Source organism: Ailuropoda melanoleuca, chromosome 2 (assembly GCF_002007445.2).
Source record: "Ailuropoda melanoleuca isolate Jingjing chromosome 2, ASM200744v2, whole genome shotgun sequence".
NCBI classification, from domain to species: domain Eukaryota; kingdom Metazoa; phylum Chordata; class Mammalia; order Carnivora; family Ursidae; genus Ailuropoda; species Ailuropoda melanoleuca.
This window is the reverse complement of record NC_048219.1, coordinates 66,354,450-66,365,133: the sequence shown is the minus strand read 5'-3', so window position 1 is coordinate 66,365,133 and position 10,684 is coordinate 66,354,450.

Here is a 10,684-nt window from a genome sequence, read left to right as displayed (position 1 = left end):
TCTTGGATACCAGTCCTTTATCTGTGGTGTCCTTTGCAAATATATTCTCCCATTCCGTGGGCTGTCCCTTAATTTAATTTCTGATTCAATCTATTGATTGTTGAGTAGAGTGCTGTTTAATTTCCATGTGTTTGTGAATTCTTCAGTTTCTTCCTGTTATTGATTTCTCTTTTAATGCCATTGTGACCAGAGAAGAGAAATGGTATGATTTTGATCTTCTTAAATTTGCTAAGACTTGTTTTGTAACCTAACATAAGGGTCTGTCTTAGAAAATTTTCCATGGACACTTGTTCCATGTTTCACTTGAAAAGAATGAGTATTCTGCTGGTTGGATAGAATGTTCTGTATCTATCTGTTGGTCTATACTGTTGCTCAAATGTGCTGTTTCCTTAATGATTCTCTGTCTGGACAATCTGTCCATTGTTAAGAATGGATATTAAAGTCCTCAATTGTTATTGTGTTGTGGTTTATTTCTCCTTTTAGCTCTACTAGCTTGTGCTTTATATATTCAGGAGCTCCAATGTTGGGTGTTCTGGTTCAGTTCCCTGGTTGGGCAGGGTGGAGGCTGTATTATCAGTATGTATTTATTAATGAGCAGGACTAAGAATTCGTTTTCCTGCCTTATTCAGTGGGAGAAATAGCTCTAAGGCTGGTAAAGCTCTTTGCTGACTTAATACTGGCTTTGCACTGCCAACTATGGGCTCTTCCTGCCTTTCTTTCTCTTGACTCAAGTACACTGGGCCACGTTGCTTCCAGCCAGCCCTTCTGGTGAGATGGAACCAGGAGCCACAGTAGGTGGATAGATCTTTGTCCAACTCCCTTGCCTGGGAGGGAAGGAGTGGGACTGCTCAGAAGTCTCAATTTCCCAGACAGGCTCTTTGGTTTGGTGGGGCTGGGAGCTACCCTGAGCCCTGGCTATAAATTAATCCTCCTGCCTGTGTGTCCATGTCCTGAACTGGCTTTTCTCTTGTGACAATCAGCTCTGTTTGCCCACCTCTCAGCTCAGTATTGCTGGGCTATACAGCTTCTAAGGCTTCTCACTATTTCCTCTGGTCAGATGTGGCCAGGAAACGGTCTCCATAGCAGGTAGAGTTATGACTCAGCTCCTTGCCTGGCTGTGGGCAAACCAGGCTCAAGGGCTGGCATAACTCCTTGTTCGAGGATTTGAATCAAGCGGATCTGCACCCTGCCAAGTTCCTGGTCAGAGAGCATCACCAACTTAGTTCTGCAGATGAGCAAAACTGGTGATTGTGATTACTACTTGGGCACTGCTGGCATGAATTTTGCCTGCCAATATCCATGTACTGGTTGTTGCAAGCCCCTCCTTTCTCTGTCACAGACAGATTCCTAGTGGTTGAGCCCCACAGATTCCCTGCGACTCCGGTGGGGCAAGATCAGAGTAGAGGCTTCCACAAAGCAACCTACAATGCTAGGAGAAATGCTGATTGTCCTTTCTGGATTCTCTTTTCCCCCTGGAGGAGCTGGAGACTCAAGGGAGACCTCTCCACATGGTACTGTGCTGGCCTGGGGAAGGGGCAATGCGGTCAATGTGTAGCTGCTTCTCCAGCCCTGTTTTGGTCTCTGTTGTACAGAGGGTGCTTCAGCCTTACCCCCGTGCTCTAGGATTCTCTCACTGGTGTTTTGTCTTGAATAGCTGTTAGTTGTTCTTCTTGTAAGGGATAGCAATGTCAGGAGCAACATATGTCATCATCTTGGTGATCCTACCCCTGAGAGGACTTTTTAAATTAAAATGTAATATATGATAATGCATAGCAATTACAGAGAAAAATTAAATATGCCTCATACCATACACCAAAACATATTTCAAAAGGATGAAATAGTTAAATATAAAAACAAACCAAAGAATAGATAGAAGAAATTAAAACAATATTTATCAAACTTCAGTAGGTAATCAATTTTTAAAAACAAAATGGAAAATGGTACCAACAAATAGATCTCTCTGCATGTTAGATATAAACTTTAAAGAAATGTAGAAGAAATTAAAGCTATTTTATCACTATAGGTTATCACAAACAAAAAGTAATTTAAAAATAAAATAAAGACCAAGAATTATGAAATATATTTATTTATGTGAACATAAATTATAAATTATAGACTTAGCTGCCTAAATTTTAAAACCTATGTACATAATATATAGCCCAAATTTGAAAAGGCTAGCAACACATTTAGGGAAAATTTAATAAATGTGACAGAATTAGTGTTTTTATTTAATAAAAGTTTAAATTAAAATTTTAAGAAAAATATCTTGATGTCTCTAGTCAGACAGTTCACAAACAAGAAACACAACTAATAAAGAACAGGAAAAAAATTTAAGCTCATTGGGTTTTGAAAAAATTTAAAGGTAAGATAAGGTCTCATTTTGATAACACATAATAAACAAGGAAAAAATACATTTATGTGTATTAGGACAATATCAAGTATTGGTTTGAAACTGGTGATCTCATACATATTGATGAGTCTGGAAATGGTTTTAACTCTTTGTAAAGAAATCCTATAATCTGAAGCCTTTAAATTCTAAGGAAATATTCCAAAATATATTTTTCAAATGTGCACACAAAAGTTCACTTCGTCATTATTTAATAATCAAACAGTACTAACTGGTAAAAACTTGGAAGCAGTATAGAGAAAAGCTGATTAAATTATAGTACATTATTGGATAGAGTATTTCAATTTCCAGGCAGCTCTCTGGCACGCTCCACAAGATAAAATGCAAAATGAGCAAACATATCTTAAGACTCATTTTACATCATGGTGACTTGCACATGAAAAAGATGGAAGGAGGACCCCTAAGAATGATAAGAATTTTGAACATGCTGGGTTTATGTGTGGCTTCTTTTTTTTACTTTTCTTCATGTGTCAAATTTTTCTGTATTACTATTTTACCTCTATAATTGAAAAATATAGAGACGAAATTCCATATGGAATGTATGAAATAAGAAGTATGAAGCTGTGAAGATTTCCTCCATCTTACTCATTTCCTATCCCAGTAAACTGTCCTACAGCCAAGTAAATGAATGTGGAATAGATTAGAGGAATGATATAGCATTTTATTTATTTGTAATGGCATGTCTCTATCACTTAAGGGAAAAAAATTCTTCTTAACATTATAAATTTTTATTATTAGTTTTTGCACTAAAATAGTAACCTCAATCACGAAGTTCCTGTGAATGAAAGCATTTAGCAACAATTTGACTAACTGACCTAAAGAATGCTAAGCTGTAAGAAAGTCTGATGGGAATAATAAAGCAATTACGTTTTTGTGCGTGTCTTTAAAAATCTCTTTTTTAAAAACGCTTTTTCCTCAGCTTCTTTCTACGTGTCCCTCCCAATTTTAGTTGTGTTCACTTTTAATAGCACAGTAACCATGAAGGTCACGGAAATATTTTCAAACGTATTTTATATTGTAGGCACCTTAGCAACCATATATCTTCATTTAAAAGGCATTTAAGCAAAGGAAACTAAATGACAAAAAGATTTTCCTTATGTAAAAAAATATATAATAAGATAACCCTAGAAACTAAAATTATTCAGTCTTAAATGATCCTTCCTCATTGCTAGTCCATCTGAGCATAATATGAAAAGAATGTTCATGGATTTCCTTCCTGTTAGGCCTGGATCTCTTGGCTCATTGCAGTCTCATTCTTCAGGAGTGTGTACCTTGACCTTCTCAGTAGGGGCATCTTGATTTCACCTCTGTATTGAGTCATCTGTGATCAGGTCATGAAGACTGACATTTATACTCAGGTTTCTTCAGATCCTATGAACATTCACACACACACAAATAGTTGTCTCTTCAGCTTCCACTGCACTTGACCTTCTCAGTGTATTTCACTTGTCTTGCTCTGACATATAGCAGGGACCAGCAATCTATGCTCCTTGCCCTTCTTCTTGTGCACATCCCATAACACTAACCTTTCTCAGGTGGAGCTAAGAGAGATATTGATGTTCTTTTTTGTGACTACTGTCTAACAGAGTTAGTTTATAAAGTGGTGCCTGGATATTATTACATGTGTTAAAAGTACCATTCTCTTTCAAATCCTCCATATGAGAATTATAGTAGGGGAAAATACTGCAATGTTGCCTCAACCTCCTTACCTGAAGTTATGAAGTATGAGTCACTAAGAGTCAGTGAGAGCCAATAATGATGAATGCCATTATTGTGTCAACTTTGACCAAAAGCCTGTGTGGGTTCCTTCAAGTGACTGATTACATCTGACCTATAGCCATTTTCTCTGGGACTTTTCAGTACTTTGAAATTCTTTGGATTTAAACAGGACACCCTGAGTACCTTCTATGTACAAAGCACTATTTTATGTGCTTTATATGAAATAGAAATTACTAGACCATTTATACCCCAACCCTGTTCATGTTTAAGACTTAAAACAATTTTCAATAAAAATGTAGTAATAACTGGCTAAGTAGATGATAGATAGGAAAAGAAGTAGAGAGTAGATATTAAGGTGAGAAGAATAAAATAGAGATGGAGTGGAGTTTGTAGCCAAATATATATCAGTGGCTCCATATGCTCTAATACAAGAAGGTTGAAAATAAGACTCAGCTGCCTAACAACTAATACAAAGAGTGGAGTCGTCGTATACGCAATTCACAGGACCTACAGGTGGAAACCAGCAGAAGAGAAGCACATCTTTTTCTGGTAGAAATCCCTCAAGAAATGTCTTATATATCCTTACAGAGAAGATATGTTCTAGAACCACATCTCTGATACAAATGTAGTTGTGGGTTTCACAGCGCAGCACTTAATACTTCATTGTTGATGGTGACAAGAATTTTACAGATGACCATCCAGTTAAGTAGATCTCCAAAGCTTAAATTTAGAGCACCTAGAAATAAAATTTAGAGAATCCAGAAAAATGAAGTCTTCAAACCATTCTTCTTAAATATTTTATTTTCAAATCTGTTTGATCATCACTGAGTGGCAGCTGGCATAAGAGTACCCTGTCTGACCTTCGGTGGTGTTTCCCATGTTGCTGACCAAGGCAGATCCATGCCTTTTTATTTTTCCTTTTAATAGAATATCTGCAGGACAGGCAACACCTTTAGAAATGTGAGGATATTGACCAGAAGAATGTTCATGAGTAGAGTCAATATTTTGNGAAGTCTTCAAACCATTCTTCTTAAATATTTTATTTTCAAATCTGTTTGATCATCACTGAGTGGCAGCTGGCATAAGAGTACCCTGTCTGACCTTCGGTGGTGTTTCCCATGTTGCTGACCAAGGCAGATCCATGCCTTTTTATTTTTCCTTTTAATAGAATATCTGCAGGAAAGGCAACACCTTTAGAAATGTGAGGATATTGACCAGAAGAATGTTCATGAGTAGAGCCAATATTTTCTGCAAAGATAATTCTGGGTCCACTTAAAGCACACTGTCAAAGGAGTAATGGAGATGCTGAAGACTTAAAGATGCGACTTACAGTCACTGGGTGCTACAGAAACTAAAATTGCAAACTATAATAAAAAGTGAAATAAAAATGCTGCAATGGAGATGCACTCACAGTAGTGTTGTGGAGCAAAGAAGGGCGTTGTTTCCACTAGGAGAAATCCAGGTATACGTACAAGAGCCTATGAGCCATAATTTGACAGGAGAGCCATATTTTAGAGGGTGAAAAGGAATCAAGGTTGAGCAGAGTGTGCAGAAGACCATTAGTTCATCCAATGCGGCTGACAGAAAGGGTATGTGGAGCAGTGCAGAGGGGGACAAGGCTGCAGAGGTTGAGATGGTGAAGAGATGTTAATTATAAGCAAATAATCTGAGACTTAGTATAGGGACAGAAAAGGGTTGTTTATTTAATGGGCTATTTAAGGCTTTCTTAAAGGCATCGTGATCTTGTGGGTGGCTTGTTGGAGGGTAATTTGAGTGAGAAAGGCTGCAGTCAGAAGAGACTGATTAAGAAATTTTGGAAATAGGCCATGTGAGAAAAGGTCAAGGCTGAAGCTAGGGAAGAGCCATGAAGAGGAAGGGTAGATGTGAGTGGGGGAGAACAGAGAGGAGAAATGCCTGCAGTACACTTGACGACCAACTAGGGAGCAAAAAAAGAGAAAGGGTAGAGATCGTGTTAAGGTTTCCAGTCTATGTCTATGTAATTAGGTCCATGATTGTGACAAGGAAGGCAAATAAGGGGTATATCTGGGAGGCAGCTAAAAACCTGAATCTAGAGCTCAACAACTGAAGAATTTTAAGAACATAGCAGGATCTTGTGGGACCAGGATCTGTAGACTATCAAGAATCCATATAGAAGAACAAGTTCCCCAAGGGGCACTGTTGGTGATTCTGGCCTGGGCAAAGTCTGGTGGGCTCCAGTAGAAGAGGACAGTACGGTTGTATTTGGCGTCCCACCTCCGCCCACACTCTAAATTCTCTCCTTCCTAACAGAGATTACTCTACAGCATACAGAATTAATATTGTTTTAGGAACTATTGACTTTAATCTTTAGCAGGGGAAAAAAACCCACCTAAAAGCATCAAAGTTGGCATAGAACATTCCCAGACTTGTATCTATTGCTGAAGCAGAAAGGCTCTGAGGCAGGCCACGAGAGCCTGATATACTGCAGTGTTCCTGCCACACAGGCAGACAGCAATCCCTCCCCAGGTCCCGTAAGAGCACTTTACATTTTCTTCCCATCTTTCAGCTCATAAACATGTTTCTCTTCAGAACACACACCATATGCCATTGGAAAAGGGTTGTAAAGTTTTATAGGTATATTTGAGAGTATTGTAAGAGTATAATAAAGCAAAAATAATGCAAAGGAATGGGAATTATTGAACAATGGAATTAAAATATTAGGCACAGATAATTCTAAGCACATTCAGCTTCTGTTTGTTTGTTTGTGCAAGTCATAAACCCCAAAATTCTTGTTTAGTTCAAAGATATGAAGCTTTTGGGTTGGGCTTTAAAAAAGAAATCAACAGTGGCTATAATTTATGGAAAGCTTATAGGCCAGGCATCAGTAAATGAGAGCTAAAGAGAATGTTTCTTATTATCTCAAATACCATATATGAGGCTCTGTGTTTCTTGAGCTGAAAAATTTTTTTTTGCACTTCCTTGGGATTTTTCTACAGGCATCCCTTTTTCTGAAGGGATTAATTACATTCATTTGATTAGCATTTATTGAGTGTTTGTGTCAGTGAGAGTGGTTGAGGATGTAGAATACAAAAGATAATTTTTATTACCAAGGAAAATGTATTCCAACATGTACCAACCTTCATATATTCATTCATTCCTTTATTCATTAAGCATCACTAAGTACATAGTACTGTGTGCTTGGTTCGTACAAGATCAGCAATACATATAAGGTTTAGTATTGCATGTGTGGGGGTGGCTTCTGTTTGATGCACTTTTTCCATAACCCAAGAGGATGTCTAAGGGAGCTTGGTCAAGAGTTGGTGTTTCAAAAAAGAGAGACAACACAGAGGCACACAAGATAAGGAAATGACTCTAAAAATGGAAAATTTGAGGTCAGGGGTCTCAAAAGGATTAGAAAAATGTGTAGCAGGTAAATTGAAATTGGAGGGATGCCAGTAGGAAAATACAGTAGAGGCTAATTATTGGGATTTTGAACCTGATGTGAGTAATAAAGCTTAATGAGGATGGGGAATATGGTTTGACAATGACCTTTCTAGCAGCCTTCAAGTTGAGCTTTTTAGAAGAATCATTTAGTATGTCATAAAATAATTAAAAAAAAAAAAAAAAGAAAACCAGAATGGGATGAGAGGTGTTTCTATAGCTTTGTAGAAAAAAAAAAAGTTTCAGGCAGAAATATTGTGTAGGAAGATGAAGCAAGACTCAGCCAGGCAATGAGAGATTTACGGCTCTGCTCATAAGCATCAGTAGTACCCTTTGTCTACCAAACATCTAATGCTGTAGCCTAGTATTCAAGGATCTCCACTGCTGAGACCCAGGCTCCTTTTCAATATACCATCAACAATACTACAATTTGTCACAAACACTGAGCTCCAATCAAGCTTTTGTCTGTGAGCTCTATGTTCTCTGTTTTCCTTTCTTCTTTTTACACCTTATAATGTGGCTTGGAATGTCTTTCTCTTTTTGCCATGCTGTCCAGACTCTGCACATGCTTTAAAGCCTTATTCCTAGTCAAAAAGACCTGTCTTGTCTCTCCAATCAGATATATTATTTCCTTTCCATGATACCATTTTCAACTTTGACAGTATTCTTTAAGCCTGTCTTCCCTTTTCTATTAGACTGTAAACCCCTCAACAGCAACACCCAGGTCTGACCTCTGTAGTTCTTTCCACAACCTTGAAGAGTGCCTTGTACATAAACAAACTCAGAAATATATGTCGAATGAATGAATGACTGTCCAGGCAGAGCAAGGCAGAAAAGTCCCAAAGAAAACATAGGATTTGAAAAAATTCCAAGGTACTATTTCTAAGGGATTAAAAAAGAACTGAAATGGGAAAATCATGTGCAGAAAGCACATAAAAGAAAAGATGTAGTTTTTACTACATCTTCATTCATTTATTTACTCAACAAATGCATTTAAGCACCTCTATATGAGAGGCATTCCTTCAAGAAATAGCTGAGGGGGGAAATTCAGGTCCTGACGTAACGGAATAAATGCTATGAATGGGTTAATCCCAGATGTTATGGAGGTAAGTGTTAGCAGGGCGTGCTTCCGAGAGGAGGCAATATCAAAGCTGAAACCTAGAGAAGTAATAGGAATATGCCATATTAAGAACAGAAGGAAGGGGGGTGCCTGGGTGGCTCAGTTGGTTAAGCAGTCATGATCCCAGAGTCCTGGGATCAAGCCCTGAGTTGTCAGGCTCCCTGCTCAGCTGAGAGTCTCTTTCTCCCTCTCCCTCTGCCCCTCCACTCACTTGTGCCCTCACTCTCTCTCTTTCTCACATAAATAAAATCTTAAAAAAAAAAAAAAAGAATAGAGGGAAAGCAGATAAAGCCCAGAGAACAGCATGTGCATAGACTATGAAGCATGAGATATTATGGAGCACTTGGGGGCTACAAGGAGTTTAGTTTGGTTGGAGATTAAGTGTGGACAAGTGGAAGAAGCGGTCAGGGAGACAAGCCAAAGAAGTACTTAAGAGCTTTGAAAAAGACATTTATATAGAAATGTTTAATAATCTATAGATAATAAAAATTATTGGGATAGAATCAAGATTGTCAAAGTTCTACTGAAGGATATTTATCAGATACTCATATTTAGAAGTTATAGTCTAAAGACAAGATATCCCAAACTAAAACAATTGGAAGCTTTGTGCCTAAAGTGAAGAAATGGCCATGTCTCTCAATTTTTCCAACTGTTTATCGTTCAATACCACATCCCTTCAGATGAGGGCCAAAAGAGCAGTTCTGGAGTCTCATATGTACAGTAAATTTCACTCATTTTTATCCTGAATATTGAGAATCTGTGACAAGTCAGACAAGAGCAAAGCTAAAGTTGATCGTTGAACTATTATGTCCTCAAAATGATGGATAAGCCATTAATAGTCCCAAAAGAAAGGAATGATATAAATTATTTACTTATTAAACTGAACTATTTTCAAGCATCTTAAAGGCAATCATTTATGTAAAAATAAGTTATTGCTTAATTCTGGCCTGTTTAGTAAATTGAATCTCTTAAATCCCAGGCCTATGCAAATATTTAGCATAGCTCTAACAATTCTACTATCGACTAGAAAGTTATAAAACTAGAATTTTTCTTTCACACTTGTGTAGGTGGTCTGACGTTTTATTGAAATCTGCTTAATTTTCTATAGCAAGTAAGATGTTTTGTCTGAGTGAGCAGAGAGAATCAGAATGCCTAAGATGCATACATTTTTGGTTTGTTTGTTAAAACAAAATTATGTCATGTAATTAAGAGAGTCTTTGAAAAGGAGATTTGTGCACACAGAATACGAGACATAGTCATATGTGGTCAGTTTCCATTCATCTTACACAGGAAAACAAACAAAAAAGTGGTTTATTTCTTTCTCACTAGTTAGTTTATTATAAAAGAATCCTTTGTAAAGATTCCATAATTAAGGTTAAAACAAAATTATACCAGTTGTGGTTTTACATTACTAATTCATTTCCTCCAAATGCTATTCAGGTGAAGCCAGAGTTTCTCTTTCACACACTGTAGAAAAAGTTAAGAACTCTCTACCTTCCTATGTGAGGCCCCCCAGGTTTTTAGAGAGCATGTATGGTCCCCACAGTCAGCAGATTAAAGGAGTAAGTGGCTTTCCTAAATTCACAAGGCAAAGGCCACCCCACAAATCACTAAGAGATGATCAGATAAACAATTCTCTGTGTGGATGCAGAAATATTTGTGAAGCAGGTAGAGAGTGGGAGTGAATCACTCAGGATGGTCAGAGATGCAGGCAAATTTTAGTAGCATCTAACTTTTCTCGGTGAACTTATATCCATTGAAACCAAATATTTTATCCCTTGTATCTGTCCAGATAGGAGGGATAAACTCCAAATGGACCATGGAGGCTATATTTTTTCATCCTTGGTAGACACTGAAGAATGTTGAAGTAAATAATATAAAATGCAAAACACAAAGTCTTAGGTGGACACTGACCTATTGGACCTCTTCCTGTGCTTGGAATAAATCCAGTTCTTTGGTTTCCCTGCACTGTCCCTTAGGAAACTGTGCCTCTCTGTGTTTTTAAAATTACTCAAAAA